The sequence below is a fragment of the Ursus americanus genome, chromosome 1 (genome assembly GCF_024610735.1).
Source record: "Ursus americanus isolate L20-20 chromosome 1, mUrsAme1.1.p, whole genome shotgun sequence".
NCBI classification, from domain to species: Eukaryota; Metazoa; Chordata; class Mammalia; order Carnivora; family Ursidae; genus Ursus; species Ursus americanus.
This window is the reverse complement of record NC_142127.1, coordinates 68,662,226-68,675,713: the sequence shown is the minus strand read 5'-3', so window position 1 is coordinate 68,675,713 and position 13,488 is coordinate 68,662,226. Positions and strand designations below refer to the sequence as shown.

General features: G+C 35.1%; 1 pseudogene; it reads right to left on the bottom strand.

The window, feature by feature from the left end:
* Positions 1–8,551: 8,551 nt before the first annotated feature.
* On the bottom strand, positions 8,552–9,499 carry LOC123798313 (glyceraldehyde-3-phosphate dehydrogenase pseudogene; annotated as a pseudogene).
* Between the last annotated feature and the right edge of the window lie 3,989 nt (positions 9,500–13,488).

Below are 13,488 nucleotides of genomic sequence, written 5' to 3'. Positions count from 1 at the left end.
ACAAAAAGCAGCAGTTTTAAAGGCGGCCTTTTCAAACAGTGTTGTCAGATGCTTCAGAGAATCAGAGAATTTCAATAATCTTTCACTTTTTCATACAGGTCATGGAATGAAAGTAAGCACATATTAATTCTGTCATAATTGGAACGTCTGACAGTGAGAATGTTAATATACGTCTTATAAGTTCAATATTGAAGATAAAATTATATTTTTATATAATATGACTGTAAATTTTAGTGGAGTAGATTATCATGTTAATAAGTTTTCTTCCTCAGATAACAAACCTTGGTTCACATGTGAATGTAGAATCATATTTAAAAAGGAACCAAACTCCACCAATCTCAATTGAAGCTATAATTGCCAAAATTTACACATATTTTTACATACACAGTAATCAGATATTTAGAATATTTTTATTAAAAAGCTGATGTTGAATATACATAATTCTTCTTCAGCACAGATGTAGCTACTTTCTCTCTGATAAGAAAGCTATTTATCATCAATTTTTAAAATACTTAATCCTTCAAGGAACTATTTTATAAATCGCGATGTAAATAATATTAAATAAATGCTTGGTTTTCTAAATGACCTCTCTGAATTTGTTTCCATTTACATTCAGTAAATTTCAGGAAATTTTTCCTGAAAACATCCAAAAATGACAGATCCCAAAACTTCCGTTTCTGATACTTTTATGAAATTGCAATAGTTGATAACAGAGCTTGCTCTAACACACAAAATCAGGTTGTCAAGTCAAAGTCATGAATTAGAAATCTTACCAGATTAAGGTTTATAAAATATTTTTAAGGGTGTAGATGTCAAAGTCTCAGAGAAAAAGCAGAGAGAGTTCTGGAGCATCAAGGGTGGCTCTGATTTAAACATTTAAAGAATTATGCTGGATTCCAAGTTAAGAATAGATTATCACCCAACGATAGAAGCAGAGAATTTTAGCAGGCTATGGCTGTAAGCCATAAATGTAGATGGCTCAGAGCAGAAAGGAAAAGATGCAGTATTTCCTGATAACTTGAATGTGAGTCCTGTGTCCCTTCATGGTAAGTTTACATGTTAGGAACAAGAGGCATATTACTTTGTAGGATATTTGAAATATTTGTGTCTATTATTGCTTAAGTTACCAAAACAAAAATAATAATCTTAATTGAAAAATACACTGTACATACATTTTCACAAGAGGAAGACATATACTATTTCTTTGTATAGCAAGAAATATATGTATGCCATATGTATATCCATAATATATCATATAATACTTACAATGAAAGAATATTCTTAAGTTTTTGTTAAAAGGAAATGGGAAAAATGCACAGCTGTGTTACCAGACATAGAAGTGGTTCTGAACTCAGATTTGGCTGCTTGCCACTGGAAAATCAATATTTGAAAGACAAGGGATGGTGAGAAAGGAAAGGTTGCTTTATTCAGGAAGCTGGCAACCTGGGGAGATGGTAAACCAATGTCCCAAAGACCATCTTCCCAGTACAGGTGAACCTGGAGGGTTTTTAAGGGAAAGATGTGGGAAGTGGGGCGGGCTACCTACAAGAGAAGTAGGTGCCCAGGCAGTTAGTCCTGTGTCAATATGATCCTGAACAGACTTGCTGCATCAGCGGCAGCTCTTTTCAAATGTGGTCAGGCCTGATTTTCTAGGAAAGTCTGGTCCTTCTCTCCTCAAGGCCAGTAGTCTGCAAATCTCCAGAAGCAGGTTTGTTCTACTATACACCAAGGGCCCTAGGTCAGGAAGCAAGGAGTGCATAAGCTTGAAGCAGTTTAACCCTTAAGACTGGTTGGAGTGCTGTTACAGGTGTAAATGTGAAACATTTTCATTAAAGGAACATTAAATTTTTCATAGTTATGTTTTTGGAAAGTATTGTCTTAGAAATATATCATTATATTAAAAAATTAATGGAAAGATGAAAAATCTTATGTAAATTTACTGAGTGAACTCAAGATATTTCTAATAGACTACAAGTTTACTTTAAAAGGTAGTCAAGTTTGTAACCACAAAGACTTACAACAATTTATAATTCGAATGAAAAATTTCTAATCACTGAAATAGGCTTACAGTATTTGGGCTCTTGTATAATTTTAACTTTTTCCTTTCTTTCAAATAACTTCAAGAACTTAATTGTATTTAGAAAAAAAAGATAACCTAATATAATTAACCAAACATGAGAAATTTTATTAGGTGGTGATTTTTTTTTTTTTTTTTTAACAGAACGTCATCTGTGATTAGGTGAGACCACTGGGTCAAGATTGCTTTAACATCGGCCCCTTATTTAATAGGATAAGTAAAACAAGGTGAAATTTGAATTGGGCATGCAATGATAATACATTTCACCATATTGTTAATATTTAGGCTAAACATTGTCAGTGTAATGAATTGATCTTTTAGAAAAATCCTATCCAATAGGTCCTGATTAATGATGGGCCCAAAATATATGACCTCCAAGTGAGATGGGTCTTGAATATACCGAAATAAGGATCTGAATTAAACATAATTTCAGTCTTATTATGAAACTACACTGCACTGTTGAATATGAAAACTATTTTTGGGACTTAAAAACATGGATTTTTTTTTTTTTTGGTTGTTTTGTGATGGACTAAACATAATTTAGAAGAATTGGGAAATTGACTGAAATTCAGTTGATTTCCACCTGAGGATGTGAAAGATCAATTCCCATATCAGGCTTCAATGGTCAGTGGGGAACCACCCCCACCTCAAAAAATGAAGTCGTCTTCTTTTATCCTTGTTAATAGAGTTGGTTTGATAACAAGGATCAATGTATTATCTCATTGTCAAGGGTATAAGATGTAGTGCTATTTTTTTATTCATCTTTATTTTCAAAAGTAGTTATGCACTGCCTTTAATGAGTCAAGTGCACAATAAATATTCATTAAAATTTATAAGCACATGTTTGAAAATAATCAATAATAAACACTATAATATATTTGAATTCAATATCAGTGTTTTAAAAGTGTGATGTGGTAGCTTTCAAAACTACTTTTGAAAAATGTTTCCTTTTTTGTTTATCCTTAAAAATGCTATTTTCACTAACACAAGCTGTGACTACACAGTTTTTGATAAAATTTCAAATAAACCTAAAGCATTCTTTAGTTTTCTGTTTATAAGTCTTTATAGATACATACAGCAAAGAGGAAAGTGAAAGGATTATTGAATTTATTGATTTAGGATTTTTTATTTGGTCTTGAAGACTGTCAAGAGGGAATACTGACTTAACATTTTTTTTCTTATTTTGAACAAAATTATTATTTCAAAGATTTGGATTGTGATGATACTTTTAACCAATATTAATAAAATATATTTAGCTCCATCATAAGGAAGAAAGATGAAAAGAAACTGCTGTGTATGTGTGTGTGTGTGTGTGTGTGTAACATATATCAGTTTAAAAGTGCAATAAACTACATTGGATGTATACCTTACTGTGCTACTATTATCATACACCTATTTTGTTATTTCCCTCTGTAAGGGATAGTCTCCTAGAATAGTATACATTTAGTGATGTAAAAATAAACACATGCTTTCTGTTTTATTATATCAAATAAGATTTTCATGCTATAATTTTCCCCTCCTATCCCTAATGAATTGTTCATTGAGCTAGGACTTTTTCCTTGAAAAGTTAATAATATAACTAAAAAGCATAAGACGACATTTGTTATTAAAATCTTAAATTATTCTTTTTAGAGTCTTGTATGTAAAAGGACAAATCAAACATGATTTAGTTACTGTGGTGTGGAGAGAAGTCTAAACATCTTTATCTTTGCTGTTCAAAATTGAAATATCTAAAGCCACAACACCTACATTTTTATTTTGTTAGTTATTTCCTTTTATTTAAGGTATATTTAAGTAAATTAATTTGATGGATCATATAATTATCAAATACAAGTGAAAGCTTCCATTAATATGTGGAATTTGCATAATAGTCTAGAAATGTTATTATTTTTTCTATTACAGTATGGTTTTACTGTTAAGCACTGTGGTTTTATATTAATGAAATCTCATTCAATAGAGATTCATTTTACCTAATATTTCTTTCCTTTTTTCTGCCTGTAATGGTAAGAAATGTACAATTTCTTTCTGTGAAAATTAATGTTTAAAATATAGGTAACTTACTAGATGTTCTGCAAGAAACACTCAGGACTAACTAATCAATTTAAACTCAAATACATAAAGCACCCTTATAAAAAGTACAAAGAGTATAAAGATTTTCCCTCTTTAATTTAAAATGACTTTCCCTCTGAACATTTTCAGAGCCATCATACCTTAACATGTCAGATTTGCTCTATCAGTAACTTCCATTTACTTATAGCAGAATAGATTTTTGGTAAATATATAATAACAGTGAATTTCACGGATCTGATTTTGTTTGCTTTAAGGCAGTTGTGGACAGTAATAAAAGGACCACTGGAGTGCATTAGAATTGTTTCATGTGTTTTGGAAAATGATATCCAAAGTACAGACCCCTATCAGCTTACTGCAAAGTGATAGGAACACCCTGATGCCCTGTGATTACCCACAAGTAGAACCCTGCAGAAAGTAGAGGGCTTGCTGTCCACTCATGCCAACTCTATCACAAGATTCTACCTTCAAGAACTAATCTGTGGGAAATTTGGTTCAGTCATAGCCTAGATTGGTGTTTATGAGTAAATAAATTAGTTTTTGTTTTTTTTTTTTTTGTTTTTTTTTTTTTTTTTTTACTAAGGGAAACAGTGAGTCTGTTATTTAAAAACTGGCAAACTGTTGGCTTCATCCTTATTCTTCCTGGAGTTTGGGTTTGCAAACTAATAATTTTATTTTTGTTGCCTAAGGGAATTCATACTACCTTTCTGTTTTTGTACATAAATATTCATACTAACATCAAATTATGAACAGTGGACATCCCTAAAGTACCTTTAAAAGACAGTTGTTTTGTCTTTCCAGTAGGTCTCCAATCGTCTCATTTCACCACGGTATTTAAAAGCACTCAAGGGATTTGATATATATATTACATTTTTTTAAAGTAAACCAAAGTATTAAAGAAAAAAAATCTTTATGTATTGTTTCCAAATAAAGGCTAGATTGGATGGAAGTAAAGAGTTCTGAACAGGAACCAAGATCTGACTTAGGAAACGCTGTGATCTCTCTCAGGCAGACTAATAAATTCCCTGGATTACGAGGAGCATCTGAAAGTTTAGACAGGAGTATGACCTTTAAGTTTCCTTTCAATTTTAAGAGTCTGCATATTCTGTATAAAACTTGAGCCTGAAGAGTGATTGAGAATAAACTCTGGCAGATGATCCTATCATGGATTCTTCCAGGAATTGGAGCCATCCATTTGTGAAAGCAGTGGAGTATGCAGTGGAAATACTAGGCCAGCTGACAACTAGTGAATAATTCAAGGCTAGAGCACATGACTTTTATCTTCTCGCAGCCTGGTGTCAGGGTTCGAAGTGAGCAAGCAGGATGTGTGATGAGCCCAGGCTTAGATAGAGGGCACTGCCACCTTGTCAGCATTCTATTGGCTAAAGCTAGCCACAAGGCTAGCCCAACTCAGAGGAAAAGCTTGTTGGAGGAAGGGGCAAAGTCACACTGAAAAGGGCATGACTAGAAGAAGAGGTAAAGAATAGAAAGGAGTTTCTATCAAGTCAATCCAACATTCATGTAGAGAATATACTTTATTAGATTATTCATTCACTTTACTTTCCATTTGATTGATTTCCATTGATTTATAAATATCCCATTGAATATTTCATTGATTCCTTTTGGATTCCCTCCTTAAATTTTGTTTTTCTTGTCAGAGTTCAACAAAGCAAATAAAGAGAATCTTTCATAAAGTTTAAAAGGTTTCATATTACAGATAATATTTTACCTAAGTTTAAAGTATTTTTAAAGTATCTGAAGTTCGTTCCTTTGTGTTTGGCCTGCCCTTTTATTCTACATTGGCCAATTTTGTTTGTTTGTTTCTAAATTTTAAACTTCTAATATCCTACCTAATTGTGAGATTTTGTTTTTTTCTCTTTTATCTCTTTTTGACTCTCTGTGACTGCTCAATCTGATAATTTATATTTCTTTAATTCTAGGTAACAGCCAGTCATTATTTCTTCAAGTATTTCTCCTCCTTATTTTTTTCCTCTCCACCTAGAACTCCCATGGGTCTTACATTTCGTTTTATGTTTCCATATCTTTATCAATTTTAGGTGGCTTTTGAAATAGAGAATTTTCCAATCCTATAGTTCTGTAATTCATTCTTTGTATTTTATCATTTATTGTTCAATCCAACCAAATGTTTCTCTCTCTCTCTCTCTCTCTCTCTCTCTCTCTCTCTCTCTATATATATATATATATATATATATATATATATATATATATTGCTCTAAGTATCTTTGTTATGCATATTTTGAGTTCTTGTTCTGGGTCATTTATTTCTTCTGTTTTCTCTGTTTTAAGTTTTTTTTTAAATTTATTGTGAGGTTTTGTTTTGTTTTTATAGTTCTTGCATTCCTCACAGATTTCATAGGTTTTCCTGTTCATACCTGAAAATTATTAGACACTGTGTGTGGGGTATGAGGGCTTTGACCCACCTGATGAATTAAGGAGGATGAGGGCCTCAGGGTCAGATAAACTTTCATGTTGCAATCTGGGATCATCCCTTCTGATCTTAGGAAGCCTCCCATTACTTCACCTAGGCATTGTTCTTTTCCACAAATTACCTCCTCCTACTGAACTACTATAGAGTATACTTTTGGTGAAGAAAGGGAAATACCAGGGTCTGGCAGATGAACTGCACTTATTAAAATGCTTCTCAACCCAGCCACATCCCAACTCCCCACTGTTGCAATGCCTTCAGAGGCTGTGGCTCCTATTGCTCCATTTGTAGTGTCTGTGGGCCAAGTAATCATGCCCCTAAGGCATGAGTGAGAGAGAAGAGCACAGCTGGAAAGCTGTCTTAGCACTTCTTCTCCATTTATGATGCCTGGTCCTCTGTCTCAGTAGGCTATCATTTACCTCTCCCCCAACACACACACACATACACAGAGATCTTGGTGCATTCTCTTCTCTAGAGGGTTTCCTGAGGTTTCATTATCGTTGTTGGCTGTGTGTATTTTATAGTTGTTATTTGGCTCTGGAGTCTATTACCCTCCTCTTATTTCCATGCTGTCTCCAAGGGTGAAGTTTGAGAGGATCCAGCAGCTCTTTCTTTTATGACATTCTGCTTAGAGGCAACTTCTAAATAATTGTTGTTGCCCCCATCTTAAAATGAGGGGCACTTTTTAATGACAGTTTAAATCTTCTTCTCAGGCTTGGCACTATATTTCCTGTAGATATCTGTTGCTTATGATAAAAATAACATTTGTTGACTTTTCCAAAGCTTGCCCCACAGCGCGGTCCAATTTATCAAACTTTAATATTAAGAATTTACATCCTCAGGCCTGGAATAGGGCACAGAAGTATGCAATTTAAGAAATTATCTTCGGTGATTCTCATGTACTTGGTCCACATCTCATACTGTAAAATAATTGCTAAGGGCAGTCTCAACTCAGTGAGTAAAGCACAGTAGAAGCCAATGGATATCTGTTAGGAATCTCCTATCCCCGTTCAAGGAAATAGCCTAACTTCTTAAAAACTATATGCCCCTTAGACAAGGATTCATAACATTTTCCAGCAGACTCCTTTACAAAGGAATTTCTTAGACACATTTATTCTAGTAATCTCTCATATTACTGATTCTCTATGTTAAATATACCACCAAAAATGTTGTAAAGACAAGTTTATCTGGTCCTGAAGGATTTTGTGCCATGAAGGTAGTGTGGATTCAGTCTATGTTAGGGCTGGTTGCATTTCTCAGTGGAGACGTTTTCCTCCTTTACCTAGAAACAAGATGTGAGCAAATGCATTTCTTTACTGTCCACTTCTGTGGGGTTGACTTTTATGGATCACTTGTTCACTGAGTGTGTCATCATTTGAGACCCATGGGTTTATGCAGGTATCTCTCATCTGACTGTCCTTCTGGCACGTGCCCAAGACCTTGCCTCATCACCCAAGATGACATTAGAATTGCAGCTTGAAGTTACGTGAATTTTCAGAACACTCAAGGCATGCTGAATATCATTGTGTTTATGTTTCTTAGGGTTTTTTTTTTGTTTTTGTTTTTTTTTGGCTTTTTTGAGGGTTTCCTTTACTTGTGAGCAAGTAAAGGAAACTCTTTAAGTTTTGAGCTGTACATCTTCTCTGTAATTACTTCACAAAAATCAGTTTCTGCCTTCTGAATATCTACTTGCAATCCCATAGAATCTTATATATAGCCTTATCTAATAAACCTTAGCACTTTATGGTTCACCCATTTGTTTTCATTTTTTTATCATTTAAATTTTTTTGGCTGCATACAGTATACTTTATGGATGGTACTTGACTAGGTAGGGCTTCCCAAGTCCCTCCTCTTCTTCAGGAGGTCTGGGATGGAAACTGTATAGGTCAGGAGATTCTCAGTATCTTGGGGGATGAGTTGGGGCAAGGACTCCTCAGCAGCTGAGGGCCTCTTTCTTTCTTTTATTCTTGCTGGGGCTGGTGGTCCAGGGGACTCTTACTCCTTGGAGGCCATGTAGACCCATTCAGCTCAGGGATGACCTTGCCTACAGCCTTGGTGGCACCAGTAGAAGCAGGGAGGATGTTCTGGGCATCCTCTTGGCCATCACACCACAGCTTCCCAGAGGAGCTTTCCATGGACTGTGGGTGACAGTGATGGCATGGACTATGGTCATGAATCCCCCCATGATACCAAAGTTGTCATGGATGACCTTGGCCAGAGGGGCCAACCAGTTGATGGTGCAGGAGGCATTGCTGACAATGTTGAGGGAGTTGTCATACTTCTCATGATTTATGTCCACCACAAACATGGGGACATCAGCAGAAGGGGCAGAGGTGATGACCCTCATGGTCCCATCTCTTCTCTTTTTTTTTTTTTTTTAAAGATTTTATTTATTTATGTGACAGAGAGACAGCCAGCGAGAGAGGGAACACAAGCAGGGGGAGTGGGAGAGGAAGAAGCAGGCTCACAGCGGAGGAGCCCGATGTGGGACTCGATCCCGGCACGCCGGGATCACGCCCTGAGCCGAAGGCAGACGCTTTAACCACTGCGCCACCCAGGCGCCCTCATGGGCCCATCTCTTAAGTGAGCCCTAGCCTTCTTCTGGTAGTGAAGACCCCAGTGGACTCCACAACATTCTCAGCACCAGCATCACCCCATTTGATGTTGGTGGGATCTCACTCCTGGAAGATGGAGATATGTATTCCATTGGTGACAACTTTCCTGTTCTCAGCCTTGACTGTGCTTCTGAATTTGCAATGGGTGGAATCATATTGGAACATGTAGACCATGTAGTTGAGGTCATTGAAGGGGTCATTGATGGTAACAATGTCCACTTTGCCAGAATTAAAAGCAGCCCTGGTGACCAGGTGCCCAATACAGCCAAATCCATTTACTCCAACCTGTACCATTGTATCTAGGGGACATGACTGGCACTGCACCAGAAGATGTGGCTGTCTATCAAACAGGGAGGAATTCAACCATTTATTTTTAAGCGTATTTAATTAATTGACATTTTCTCTCACTCATTTAATATCTAGCAAAGTGGTGGGTATGTATTTGGTTCACAGTAATAAGTGTTGAATAAGAATGAACCATTGAGATGAAACCTATAGGATTCCTTTCTTTATAATACCATCCCATGAAATAGAATTAGGACCCAAAAATATCCATACAGATTTAGAATCTATATAATAAACCAAATAGGAAGGAAAAAAGTTCTTATCTCACTGAAATCTTCTATCCAGTTTCAGACAGTTTATTATTTTGTAATTTAAATTTAATATGCACAAAATATGCATATGTATCTTTTATGTAAATATGTACATACTTATCTATAAATATACATTATATGCATAGTTACATATGTACATATTGCTAATAAGAACTAACTTTACTTATGTACAGAATGCGCCATAGCATTGTGTGTAAAAGTGTTTCATTAAAAAATAGAACGTAATTCAATGCATTAAAAAACTCACTCTTTTCCCTGTATCATATATGACACTTAGACCACTTAATATGCATCATAGCATTTTCTCCAAACAACATCAGGCCTTTTTTTTTTTAATTGAATTCCATTTAATGTCTTTTATCCCTCCTTGTAGAACATATGAAAGAAAAACAATAACAAAATGCCCACCTACATGGAGTTTACATTCAAGTGGGAAAAGACACTAAATTATGCTTCTGTTTGAATTTACTTTATGATTGAGGCATGTGGTTCCTCCAGATAGCTGTTCCAACAGTAGTAAATAGAATGTTGGCTCAAAAAAAATTATCAAAGAATAAAGAGCTGCTCTAAACACATTTCTCAGCTCTACATAATAAAGTTGTGATAAATAAAAAGATAGTTTGAATCCTAGAACCACCACCCATCTGACCATTCACCTCTTAAATTATTTACTTCTTCCAATGCCCATTTAGTAAAAATCAAATTTATGTAAATATATTATCAAATATAAGTACACAATTCTTTTGGAACACTTTTGCTTATCTTCTTCTTATTTTGCCCCTTACTCATAGATTTAGTCTTACCTCCTGTACATACCTTTATATCAGAGCTGCAAACACCCTATTTTTTTTTTTTCTAACTCTTGATGTCACTCAAGACTGTTCCCTTGACTTTCCTCTATATCTAAGAAGGAGATATTTCTTTGGGTTGGCCAGGTTTAAAGACATTTTATTGCCATGTTTAGTGGACAGAGCTTTTAAGTAGAGTGGATAAATGATGGTAATCTGTGTTACTATTCTCCCTTTCTCTTTTTTCCCATCTTCCCTCCTGCCAACCACCACCCCCCAGTCACCACTTGGTAAGTGGTATTGCTTCAAGATAGTCAGAAGGGAAGCAACTGTTGCTTGCTTCCTCAGAGTTGAGGGATGAGCCACTGTTTTCTCCTGTCCTTCATTATGTGTTAGATTTTTTCCTCCCAGAAGCCTAAATAGCCATAATTTAAAAGATATCTTGTGGGAGAGCTAAGGAATCTATCTTTTTAATTTCTTCTCTCTCTTTTCTACTGTATGTTTGAGACTAGGCTGTGTTTACTCTTCCTGGCCAGATAGCTCAACACATTCTGAAAAACAATTTTTCTTAATTATAAGATGTCTCTCTCTTATTTCCTCATTTTCTAGCATCGACCATTTCTCATTACAGAATAATAAAAGCCAAAACTTTGACTTTACCTTGGTAAAACAAGCATGTTTTTGACAACTTTGATTCAAAATTTTTAAAACATCACTTGCATAGGAAGAAAATAATTGCTTTGCTATAATTCTGCACATAGACTGGAGTAAAACATAATTTACTAATAAGATGGGGGGGTAGCTTTATTTTTCCAGTCAGCAGACTGCATATATATATATTCTCTCAGAGACTTCTTAGGGTTAAATTTTCTGAGTTAAAATTTGAGTACATCTGGCCAAAATATTAATATAATTTTAATTTCAGTTTATTAGCACCTCTTATAGGATTTGAACATGTAGCTAGAGAAACAATAATGAACTTCCTAAATCAGTCATGGAGGGGATGGATGATAGAACGTGAAGATGGGGAACCTGAGCTTCCCATGCAGTTTGTGATCCGTTATATCCTGATCCTTTCTTCATCATGCCCTCACGAAAGACTATGGATTCTTTATGGAAGAGACTACATTTTTTCCTTTTTTAAAAAAAATAATCTAGCATGGTAAAAAGTGTCTAATATATGCCAAATAAATTGATGAACAGATGAATTAATATACATCTAATTTATTTCTGTGTGGATGCTTAACCTGTAAGACAAGATTTGACATGACCCTAGTCACCTTTCTATACCCAGTCTTTGGTTTTTCTTGTTCTTACCATTGTTCACTGTATTTTAGCCACATTCATCTAGGGGAAAAAAATTATTCCTGCTACAGTTTCTGAACTTGCTACTATTTCCTCTGCTTTAAATGCATTGTTGCCGAATCTTCACATTTTCTTCATATTTACTTTCTCAACATTCAAGCCTCAGCCTAATTGTTGAAGTAAATTCAGATTTACTTCAAATTTACTTTCTCAACATTTAGGCCTCAGCTAAAATATCACTGATTTAAAGAGGCCTTTTCTTGTAAGCCTGTCTAAGTTAGCAGCCCTTCACCAAAACCCAGTTGCTCTAGTTCATCCATTACTTAGTTCTTTTTTTTAAAATCTCATCTCACTTATCGATACCTATAATAATTTTAGTGAAATATTTGGTTATTTATTACTGCACTAGAGAAGGAACATTTTATTTTTTCCCAAACTTTATCCTCAAGATGGTGCTGACACACAGAACATGCTCCATAAACACTTCTTGAATATTTAAGTTAATGAATAAGTATGATGTGTGTCTACTATACTATGTTGGTAAGTGTTTTATTACTATCTTTCTGATAAAGTCCTGTTTGGTAGGATTTGCTGATTTCTACAGGATTGGTAGATACTTCCAGTATAGCCAATTTCAGGCCACCAATGTCATGTCATGTCACTGAGCTTGGAATTGGGAAGTTATATACACAATTTCCCCTTTTAATCCTGTGCTAGCTGGCTTGAGCTGGCTCTAACATACCAAAATTATTTTCCTCCATCAAGTGAATGCTCATTAACAACGTTAGGATGCATAGCCTTTAAATATTTCCAAGTTCTGCAACCTACATTTCCCACCCTATTTCCTGCCAGTTCACTAGACCTGCTGATCGCATGTGCTCATTTGGTTCCTAATTTTCCATCTGCATGTCCTTCCCTTCTCTCTCTAGCAAATGCCTACTAATACTTTAAGATGAAACTCAAAAATAACCTGTATTTCATAGTTTCCATCAAAAAATAATGTTTCCTATATACCCAAATAACTATTTGATTGACCTATGTTTTTATATTCCTTATTTAGTTATGTGTTATAGTAAGGCATGCATATGGGACTATAGGTGCCTGTGGACAGAGGACATATTACCCTCATCTGTACATTACCAGCATATAGTAGAATGCCTAACACATAAGGAAATCAATAACTATGTGTTTAATTTACTGGAATTAATAGTTTAGTGGATTTCAGGTCAAGTAATAGTTCTTAAAAATGAAAATACTACTAGTTCAGGTCCCTTATCAATAAGAAAGCATAGGGGCATCTGAGACTCAGTTGGGTAAGCATACAACCCTGTTGCAGCTCAGGTCATGATCTCAGGGTCCTGGCATCTGCCCTGCGCTTTGGGTTCCAGGCTTAGTGCAGAGTCTGCTTGTCCTTCTCTCTCCCCTTCTATTCTTTCTCCTCTGCTCCTTCCCTGCTCACACTTGCTCTTGTGCATGGCGCTCTCTCTCAAATATGATTTATTTTATTTTATTTTTTATTTTATAAATAAAATCTTAAAAAAATAAGAAAGCATATTTTTTTATCACCTTATCT